The sequence below is a fragment of the Phacochoerus africanus genome, chromosome 4 (genome assembly GCF_016906955.1).
Source record: "Phacochoerus africanus isolate WHEZ1 chromosome 4, ROS_Pafr_v1, whole genome shotgun sequence".
Taxonomy (NCBI): domain Eukaryota; kingdom Metazoa; phylum Chordata; class Mammalia; order Artiodactyla; family Suidae; genus Phacochoerus; species Phacochoerus africanus.
Genome location: NC_062547.1, coordinates 20789930 through 20801789, shown reverse-complemented (window position 1 = coordinate 20801789; position 11860 = coordinate 20789930). Strand labels below are relative to the sequence as shown.

Sequence of the window (11860 nt, the reverse complement as noted above, 5' to 3'; positions counted from 1 at the left end):
TTTTTCCTGTAAAGATCCAGATAAGAAATATGTTAGACTTGGCTCACTCTAAGGTCTCTGTCATGACTATTGAGCTCTGCTGTTTAGTGTGAAATAGTCTGAGGCAAGAGGAAAACAAGTGGGCAGGCAGGTGTGTTTGCTTAAAACTATATTTACAGAAAGAGGCAGTGGCAAGGATTTAGCCTGCATGCCATCTTTGGAAACCCCTGAGATAGACAAATGTGAGGTCAGACAGATAAAGGCTGTAAGGCTGGGTAGAAAAGTGGACTCGCCTTGGTGGTCTGGGGTTTCTCTGGGACCAGGCCTAAGGGGCACAGGTTCTGCATCTTTTCCACAGCCAACTCCAAGCCCCTGCTGTCCTGAGCAGTGCATGACTGAAGTGGGCCCAGGGAAGCTCCTGCATGTCTGTCACTGAGGAAAGAGATTACAGACTCATTGGTTTCTCTCCCATAAACTTAGGGCTTCAAGCGCTGCCATTCATCACCTCCCTTCTAAAATGTTCTTGGTGCCTTTCGGCATAAGGCCCGAGTCAGGGTCCCTTCTCCCTGTTCTCTTCTCCTTCATGTGGATGAAGCTCAGTGATACTAGAAATACCAAACAAAAGAGGAAGAACAACTGGAAAAGGAAAGCATGCTCTGCTGGTGAGAGTAATGATCGTTAGTAGATTTGTGTGTATACACCATTTACCATTTATGTGTAATGACCATGCAACACAATAACAGTTATGAATATCGATTGGGAGGTAAGAACTTTGTTGTACACTGTATTTGATTACAACGATGAGCTCTGTTCATGCTCTCAGCTTTCACAGTTTGTTGCACATGAAGCATGAGTGTGTCTGCTCACAATTAAATATCATGATGCAGAGCATCAGGCCCCATCCCTGGTTTTCTCTCACATTTTTCAGACAATCCATATAGTGTCCAAACCAATAAAAGAACAAATCTTCTTATTATAAGGCAGCATACTGTAATGTGAATGGAACACTGGACTTAGAATATTAATTGCAAGCCATTTATCAATGTGTCAGGCACAGTACTAAACAGATTGCATAAATTATCTCCTATTAACCTCAGCAACTTCATGATGGGAGTACTATTATCATCTCCATATCATAACAAAGAAACTGAGGCTGGTCCTCAGAAAAAGCCCTCCATGACAGTGTATGGTTTTGCTTCAGGTCCTGGAAGAAGGTTTTCCATTGTTTCCATGACAGTGTATGGTTTTGCTTTAGCTCCCCGGAAGAAAAACCACTGTACCTTCAGTAAATGAAAAACAATTCTTAAAATGCCTATGCCTCTTGTCATGAGCTCAGGGTACTCCATAAACTGCAAAGCAGCTCCTCTGGGATCATCACATCATCGCCTGACTCTGAGGTCAACCGAGTATGAACAAGTGGAATGATCTGAGTGGGTCAGTGTGCCGGATACTGACAGTTACCTTTCAAGGCCTTGGGAAGAAGAAAGAGTGCAGTTAAGTGCAAAGGATTAGATATTCACATGGCAACATGTGTCGATCTTAAAAGCACAGGTTGATTTAAAAAAAAAAAAAAAGAGTAGGAGAAATTCTTGACACCCTATCATTTACATAATTTAAAAGCACAGTATGTAAAACTGCAATGTGCATTTTGGAAGACAGACACACACACAAAAAAGAGGTATGAATAAATAACCGGAATGGCTGCTAGGAGGAGGGGAGGGATACAGGACTAGATATAAAGTAGGGGTAAAAGTGAGGAAAAACAGAAATAAAATAGCTGCGGTCTTGAAAGTAATAAGGATCATGCACCATGAACTAAGACATGTCATTGTTCAATCCAGTGAAATGAGGTCTAAGAAAAAAAAAAATGACTTCCATCCAAACAATGAAAATGATGGTGTTGAAGAGACTCATGGAGGAAGGGTAGGGGTTGATATAGCCTGAATTAGCTGCATCCCCAAAACAATGCAATCTGGACTTCCAGAAAATAAAGAATGTCTATAATATAGCCTTGACAAAACAAGGGCACAGCCATCATCAGTACAAAATTATTCTTATTGAGCAATGGTCCTGGCCTAGTAATATTTTCTCAGGGATAAACTGACAGCTCAGTAATAGACTGAAGAGACATAGTCATTAATATATCCACTGTACTAATCCATTTCTTAAATTAACATTGTATAAAATTAAGTGTCACACAAACAAGATATACTTGTTCATTAAATATAGTTGAGGAGAAGAAAGGGTAGTGATCTCTGAAGCTAATGGGTGTCCTTAATCAGGCCAGTCATACTGAGACTCTTAGTGGCATTGGCTAATGCAAATGGGGGAAAATTGTGTCACATCCCAGTTAGACTGGGGGAAAAAAAAAGGTTACATCATGGCATAAGAGGAGTCTTATGCTTTCTCTCAATTTTCCAAACATCACATATTTGATGATCTCTGGATGAGTCACTAGCTGTCTTAAGAATGAAAGACTACTGAATAAAGTAGGAATAGAAAAAAAGAGTGAGCTGTGCTCTCTCACACAGCTCAGATGACACTGGAGTTTTGAGGGAATTTATTTACTTTCAAATATATGCGTGACAGCCTACTCTCACAGTAAAGTACCCTATTTTTGCTGTCACTATTACAACCTTACTAACCAGGAACATCCATGTGGCAATGGCAGTTTCGCAGGAACTGTTTAAATTCACATGAATTATACCATATTCCCTCTTTGAGCAGCAAAATGTTGTAGGATATCTATATTTTTTGGAACTGGCAGAAATTTAGATATTATCTAATTCAAATTCCTCATTATGTAAATGAATAAACAGATCAAGGAATGCAAATAGCATGACTAACATCACTCAACCATTTAACAGATCCAGGATTCAAACCTGGGCTCCCTGACTTCTGGTCAGGGCTCTTCCATTATGCAACATTGGGTCCCAGTCTATTTAATGAACTCTATCTTGAAAGAAGCACGTTAAATGGACTTGTGCAGCCTATATGATTAGAACAGATATTCAACTCAAGTTTCCACCTGCAGTAGATTCCCTGCCTTACCAAAGCACAGGGTCTCCACAGCATCTAACAATTACATTCCCATGGCTGCAAATGAAACTGATGAAAGAAAATGCAAGGTTAATATATCTCCTCTGATTGGACTGTCAGGTTAGCACTCATAATCCTACAACATTCATTTCTCTATTTTCTGTTTCTATATGTGATATCCTTCAAAAGACATTGTCTATCCCATTAGATTATAAGCTCCTTTATATACCCTAGAAGTAGAGTTCCTTCACAATCCTCAGTTTCTAGTTAGTAATTAGTGTTCATTACTTAAAGAAAGAAAAGGTGGTTGATCTTTTCTGAAAAATGAAGCTATATGTATTCATTAAATCAATCACCAAATATTCCTTGAACACCTTTCATCATAGCCAGGAACTGTGACAGCTATTGGGACTACAGCAGTTAAAATGATGATATATTGAGACTCCCCAGTTCTATTGGCATTGGAAGTTTTCCTAGTTTTTATAGCACATACTTGTACATCTACTATTATTTAGCAGTTCAGTAATATCCAGAGTTTGGGTGGGGAGGAACACTAGTTTACTGAGTTTATTGAAAGTAGATAAATTAATTGGTACTCTTTCAGTTCATAGCAGCAGCAACCTTAAACTATTAACAAGGAAGAGAAATGGAGAGAAAGGGAAAAAGAGAGACAAAAATGAGAGAAGAGAAAGGAAGAAAGGAAGGAAGGAAAAAAGAAGGAAGAATTTACTTATATAACCAAAAGATCTTGGAATTAAACCTGTGGCTTCAGGCACAGCAGGATCCATGGACTCAAGTGTTTTCATCAGGGATCAGTTCTTGGGCTCCAGCTATGTATATAAACATTATGATTGCAGGTTAAAGATGTGTCATTGTCACTGCAGTGGCTCATGTTGCTGCTGTAGCATGGATTTGATCCCTGGCCTGGAAACTTCAATATGCTATAGGCACAGCCAAAAAATAATAGTAATAATTTAAAAATTAAATAAACATTATGATCATTGGTAGCAAAAGTCTCACATTCCAGATCTTAGCAGTAACAGGAGAAAAAGGACATCTCCAATGGTACTGGTGGAAAAGTCCCAGGGAGGATTCTCATTGGTCTACATTGGGCACATACTCCAAAATGGATGAAGAACCATAGGAAACAGATTCTGCTAACACAGTAGAAAAGGAAAAAGCAAAACAACACATGTCCCTATTTTAGTAATGAGGCAAAGCCATTGAAGCAACACGGTGGTGTCTTTCTGACAATCCTTGAGAAAGGAATCTACACGAGGAATTAGGTTAAGTCAAAATACTCTCTGTGTTAAGTCAGCAAGAAGGAAACATAAATTATTGATTTGTTTCCCCAGGAGGTAATGGTTATGCTAGATTCCAACATACCATCAAGTTTTATATTTAAGTTCTACCACAGAATCTCCCAAAAGAGTATTCCAAACAAAGGAGCTAACTTTTTAGGATGTTTAAATCAACAACAGAATTTGGCAAAGGTATTCAGTAGTCACTTAAGGGTAAGAAACTGGGTTATACAAAGTTAAATAGGCTTTTAACTGAAGAACTTCTCAGAGATTGTATTATGTTAACTGGTATCATGAATCACCGCAGTGGTGCCTTAGGATGCTTTAGTTCCCAAATTAACTTGGCCATGAAACCCTTTGGTTCACAGAGAATCTTGTAGAACTGGTATTCAAGGGAAGACACGCTAGAATCCTCCACTCCACAGGGTGATGGAAATGACATTTTCTCTGTGCATTTGAAACCTGTGCACAGTGAAGTGAAAAAAAAAAAAACACATAGATTTTCACATTGGCACTGTGTTTGAATCTCAGTTTGCTACCTTTATTTTAGGTGACTTAAAATTCTCTGAACTTCTTCATCTATAAAAACATCTTCATCTATACAAAATGAGGTGTTGTGGCTTATAACATATGCCCAAAAGTATAGGACAAAACCCTTCTCACCAAACACACTTGTTAATGTTACTTTCATTTCATTTTAAATTTATCTGGGCCTCACATAAACTTCCACCAAAAGTAGAAAACTCCAACAAAACCTTCACAAGACTAGATAGTGCCTTCTCTGATTTTAAAGAGCCTCTTCGCTTAAGAACAGCATATTTAGACAACTTCTAAAAAATAGAATAATACCTGTAACTCACAGTAAATCTTCAACTAAATTATTCATGCTATTTGTATATAAACAGCACAACAGTCAAACATGAAGTTTAAATTGGGAAACCAATTTCACCGCAAAATATTTCAGGCTACATGGAGTTGTCTGGGAGAATCTGATGGCTGCAACCATGAATGGTTCTTATTACATCATTCACATAAAAAGCATTAAGGACTAATACAAGAACAATCCTGTATTACAAGGAGGACAGGAAGACATGAAGAAACTGACTTGCCCTTCTTTGGAGGGGTTCCAAAATTTCTTTCAACCCTCCCCACAGTCATCGTCCCCAGAGCTAGACAAGTGTAGAATTGCTGCAATAATGTAATCAAAGATTACAAATTAAAATTTATCCAAGCCTCAGATTTATACTGATCTAACAGTTTTAGCACTTTTAGAACCCTATTTATCACAAATTCATCTTCAAGGAAGTCATAACTGAAAAATCAGCTGAAAAATAATGAACCAAGTTATAGTTTTGGGGAGAAGGGATAAATTAGAAGTTTGGGATTAACATATACATACCACTACATGTAAAACAGAAAACCAAAAAGGACCTACTTTTAGCATAGGGAACTTCACTTACTATTCTGTAATAAACTATATGGGAAAAGAACATGAAAAAGAATTCAGATATATGTATAACTGAATCACTTTGCTATACACCTGAAACTAACACAACATTGTAAACCAACTACACTTTAATAAAAAAATTTTAATTATAAATATTTTAGCAGATACTATTGATTGTTCAACAGATATCTTCCTCTCTTTCCTTCTAGCAGAATGAGGAACTGAATTCCGGCCTCTGCCCAACTCCTTCATGAATTTCAAGAGTACTGACTCCATCTTTACCTGTAAGTGGTAGATGATCTTCTTTGGTCTAAGTCAAACCTGTTTAACCACACTGGGTACAGGAGTAGGTGTGTGGCACAATTCTGGCCCAGACACAAGAAGTCCACTGAAAGATTTCCAGATGAGGAAATCTCATTCTTAAAAAAAAGAAAAGAGGAGTAGGTCCCTCTTCTTCCTACAGATGTTGCCATGTGTGGATCTAACATCTGGACCTGCTGTACCCACCTTGCTTCCAGCATGAGAATGAAGACATTGCTAGAGATGGCAAAGGAGAGGAATGGAATAGAGCCTAATTTCTTCAGGACACCATTGAACCATTCAATCAATCAACTCTGAAATCCTTCCTACGTCTGGACATCCTGTGTGAGATGAATACATTTCCTAATTGTGTATGCCAATTCGGGTTGCTGGTTATTGCAGGACAAAGCACTTTGAGACAAGGACTTTGAAGAGAATAACAAAAGCATGGTGAACACTGCAGTAAACACCCAATGTCTATTCTCCCTTTCTACCTCATTAATATTACTCCTCAGTCTGTCTAAGATAGCCCAACTGCAGAAACGGTCATTTCTAAACAATAAAATGTATATGGATACCTACTGCTGGGGCTTATAAGAAAGCCACTATTTATCTTATTAAAATAAATTTGCAAAGGAAATATGGCTCTCAATGCCCTTTAGTCTTTTGCTTTTTCAGCTTCTTCCAGTCTGATATGTGGACTACACTCTCATCAATTGAGCAACCAACATGCTAAGGGTAGTAGAGCAGTAAGGCAGAAGGAAACCAGATTCCTGATGCCTTGGCCAGGTGTGCTCTTCCTAATAGATACCACTCCAGACTTTCTTGGCAAATGAAGCAAAGAAACCTCTGCTTGAATAAGCCCCTATAGCTGTTTCACTTGTATATCCAAAGCAATCCCAATGCAAAAATAATAAGCTAGTTATTTATCAGCAAATAACAAAACAAATTAAATAGTTGGAGGAGTATAATGAGTGGATAAAGGTGTGAGCTCTGGAAATAGAATGCCTGGGTTTGAAATCTGGCTCTGCCTTTTGCAAGCAGTAGGATTTTAATTATTACTTAATTTTTTTAGGCCTTGGCCTCTAGGTAAAATTGGGATGATAAAAATCTACTCCAAGCGGAGTTCCCGTCGTGGCGCAGTGGTTAACGAATCCGACTAGGAACCATGAGGTTGCGGGTTCGGTCCCTGCCCTTGCTCAGTGGGTTAACGATCCGGCGTTGCCGTGAGCTGTGGTGTAGGTTGCAGACGCGGCTCGGATCCCGCGTTGCTGTGGCTCTGGCGTAGGCCGGGGGCTCCAGCTCCGATTCGACCCCTAGCCTGGGAACCTCCATATGCCGCGGGAGCGGCCCAAGAAATAGCAACAACAACAACAAAAAGACAAAAAGACAAAAAAAAAAATCTACTCCAAGGAGTTATTAGGAGAATTTAATGAGACAAGACAATCCATGTGCAAAAAACAAACAAACAAACAAAAAAACAAAAAAAACCCATGAGCCTAGAACTCAACACACTACTTAATCTAAGAACTACTGAACACACCACCATGTACCAGACGCTATTCTAGCTACTAGGACTTCAACATTGGACAAAACAAACAAAAAGCCCCCATTCTTGTGGAGTATGCCTCTTACTGAAGGAGAATAGTAAAGAACACAAGAAAGAAAAATATGCAGTGTGCTTGATGGAGATAAGAGTTATGACAATGAGTAAGAGATAAGAGTTATTAAAAATAGCTGGGGGGCAGTGTTGTAATTTTAAATAAAATGGATGAGGAAAGCCTCACTGAGAAGATGACATCCTTGTGAAGACCTGAAAGAGTGAGTCATGTGAATCCCTGGGATAGAGGCATTTTAGGCAAAGGAAAAAGCTAATACAAAGACCTAAGGAAGAGAATCCCCCTGGGGTTCTAAAAACTGCAAGGAAAACACCATGGCTGCCGCAGAGACTTTAACAATTAGCTTGAAACAATTTATTCACTTTCAGAAGCTAGTCTAGAGGGTTCAGATTTCAAACCAATTCTTCCTAGACCATTAGAATATAAAATGAAGATGAAAATGGTGACAATGTTTATATGAAAATCTCCCCATCTTCCATTTCTCTCTGTATCCTCTCTAGAGTAACTATGTAATACCGGCTCAGGCTGTTATAACAAAATGCCATAGACTGGTTGGCTTAAACAGACATTTTTCTAACAGTTCTAGAGGTTAGAAGTCCAAGATCAAGGTGCCTGGCATATAGTCCTCAGTTAACACTACTTTTCTGTAACGCCAGACTGGCAGGAAACAAAGAGGAAAGAGAGATAGCGGGCTGAGATATGACACCTAAGAAGGACACATGTAGGGGGACAAGTGTTCTTGAATTCATGGAAATTCACATCACTGTCTCAGTGTTTTGTTCACGGGCTGGGCTACTTTCATCTTGGAAGAGGGAAACCTCAGTGAAAAGATGTCAGAAGAAGAGAACCTACTACCGAGTTTGAGGCAAAAGGTCACAGGAGGCGATTCAGAGACTTCCAAATTATGGTTTCTTTGAAGCTTCCTCTTAAAACAGAATCAGGCCACCTAGAAACAGGGACTTAGAAATACACCACTGTGAACAATACCTGATTATTGTTGTTGTTGTTGGTGGTGGTGTTATGAAGTGTTTTATCTGTGACAGGCACTGAAATAAAACCATCATGAATATGATCTTTCTTCATTTGTTCCATCTTTCTCTCACTGAAACCAAGAAGGGTCCTATACTTTTAAGGACTCATGGGATTCAACTGGATCTGCCTGAAAAATCCAGAATAACCTCTCTATTTTGAAGTCCTTTTGAAATGTAAATAACATATTTCACAGGTTCTGAGAATCAAGGCATGGACATCTTGCAGGGGCATTTTTCTGCATACCACGTGGTGTGACAGAAGTAAGCCCCAATAAGTTTGATCCTCGCCACTCCTATGCAGAGTATATAATTTCCCCAATATCCTTGGCATAGGAAAATTTATTACTATCCTGCTTTTACCATCAAAACTTATGATCTTGGTCTCTCCTTCTTGCCTTTGTATAAGGCCTAAAGAGAAACACTGGCTACTTTGACAACCTTAAAGTGGATTCCAGGAATGTCACCAATAGCATGACCAGTGTGACCAAATCCAGCAACCAGAACTTCATCATTTTCCTCAGTGAAGTTCAAGCAACCATCATTGGGTACAAAGGCTGTGATTTTTTTTTTTTCCGTTATTGATTATCTGAACCCTGACACACTTCCTGATGGCAGAATTTGGCTGTTCGGCTTCAACCCCTACTTTTTCAAGCACAATTCCACTGGTATGAGACGCACCTAAAAAAAGGATTGGCCTTCAGAGCTGTGCCGAAATGGGTTTTCCTGACTGTTTTTCATGCCACTTCTGGTCCCATCGATGGCTATGGAGCTTCCTGGCAGTACGAAGACTGCAACACTTGCCCATCCTGCTGGCACTTGCCCATCCTGCTGGCACCTGGGCCTGAGAAAGAGAGCTTCCTCTATTTTTAGAGTTGGAGGAAGGGGACCAAGGAATGTGGGACACCTACGGAATCTGGAAAAGGCAAGGAAATAGATCTTTCTCTACCACCTATAGAAATGAACATAGCCCAGCCAACACCTTGATTTTAGCACACAAACCCATACAGGACTTCTGACTTACCAAAAGATAATAAATTTATGTTATCTTAAGCTACTAAGTTTGTAGTAATTTGTTACACATCATTAAAAAAAAAACTAATACAGAGCATAAATTAGTTATTTAAATGCAGGGTTGTCATAGAGGTTGGAGAAAGAAGACTATAATCAAACCACAATCAATCCACTGTCAAATATAGGTAAGTGAAAGTCATCTGGAACCAGAACTGGATAAAACAATCAGAATTCATTACAAGTTCATTCAACCAGGACATGTCACAGAACTCTTTATTTTGATTGCTTTAGTTTAAACTAACAACAAAAAAAAACTTGTTGGCTTATGTAACAAAGGTCTCAAAGAAAAGATGGCCTTCAGTATTATCAATTCAGTAGCTCAATCAAAGTCATCAGAGTCTCTTTTCTCTGCTTTTTGCAGTGACCATTTCATTCCAAGTCTGGCTTTCCTTGTGATGGCGAAACTACAAGAGTCAGAAGGAGAGAACTCTGGCTTCTGGGAGATCCTTCAAACATGCCCTCACATCTTATCAGCCCATTCTTTGCTATAGGACCATTCCTGAGCCAATCCCTTTTGGCAGAGGAATGCTATGTGCCAGCTGGAGTTAGCTAAACAAATCACTACAGAAAGGGGTATAAGATAACCTGATTGGATTAAGACAATCAGGTTCCACTCCTGGAACAGGGGGATGTTCCTAAATTCTATTGATGGTACACAATAAGGGCAGGTAGAAGGAGTGTTGAAGACATAGCAGTTCATAATCCAGACCTGAAGTCACTAGTAAGACTTCCCGGCATGAAGCCTAATGTGATAGAAAAGGAGGAAAATAGAGTCAGAGAAAAATAAATAGTTGAAAGTGAATATAGAATAAGAGAAAAAGATGCACGTGATGGGAAATTGAAGGGACAATAATAAATGCCTTGGATGATCATAGTAATATCTCCCTAGTGTTTCTGAAACTTGAGTAGTGAACTGACCCCCTTTAAAAGACGAAAAATAAAACTTAGATAATTCAAGGATCATGTAAAATAGTGATTAAAGTCATAAGCTCTAGATCTGAAAACCTGGGTTTGAACCCCAGCTTAGCGCCTGCTGGTCATGATCCTTGGGCCCCCTCTCTGTCTCTATTTCTTTATCTAAAGATAATAATAATAATATCAATCTTATGGAGTAATTTATGAGGGTTTATGAGGGCTAAATGAGTTAAAATAAAAATCATTGGACTAACTGCATCTGGCTAGCATAAGAATGATCTATGTGTTAGCTAAGTGAAACAGTGTTATTTGAATATTTATAAATGTAAAACTCGATGAAATATCTTCTGGCTTATATTTCTTATAAATCTTTTTATTTTTTTCCCCACTGTACAGCAAGGGGATCAAGTTATCCTTACATGTATACATTACAATTACATTTTTTTCCCCACCCTTTGTTCTGTTGCAACATGAGTATCTAGACAAAGTTCTCAATGCTATTCAGCAGGATCTCCTTGTAAATCTATTCTAAGTTGTGTCTGATAAGCCCAAGCTCCCGATCCCTCCCACTCCCTCCCCCTCCCATCAGGCAGCCACAAGTCTTTTCTCCAAGTCTATGATTTTCTTTTCTGGGGAGATGTTCATTTGTGCTGGATATTAGATTCCAGTTATAAGTGATATCATATGGTATTTGTCTTTGTCTTTCTGGCTCATTTCGCTCAGTATGAGATTCTCTAGTTCCATCCATGTTGCTACAAATGGCATTATGTCGTTCTTTTTTATGGCTGAGTAGTATTCCATTGTGTATATATACCACATCTTCCGAATCCAATCATCTGTTGATGGACATTTGGGTTGTTTCATAAATTTACACATTATATTTAGCCTAAAATCCAACTAAATCGAACTGCCCCAATATCAATTTAATGTGATGGCTAATTTTCTTTTTTAATAAATGAAACCAGTGCTCATAATAACAGCTCAAATCTCTAGAGCTGATTCCTCTGAGTCTGGTGCTTTGTTGTTCTTTTTTTTAACATTATATAGCATGAAATAACATGAATGATGGAGCTTTTCATTCTTCCCACCATTTCTTCTTCTTCAAACCACTGCACAAACTGCCATAACATCATCTGACCTTCCTTTGGAGCAAATGCA

At 38.7% G+C, this 11860-nt stretch overlaps 1 pseudogene; it reads right to left on the bottom strand.

Annotated features, from left to right (window-relative positions):
• Positions 1–9040: 9040 nt before the first annotated feature.
• Positions 9041–9521, bottom strand: LOC125124096 (40S ribosomal protein S23-like; annotated as a pseudogene).
• Between the last annotated feature and the right edge of the window lie 2339 nt (positions 9522–11860).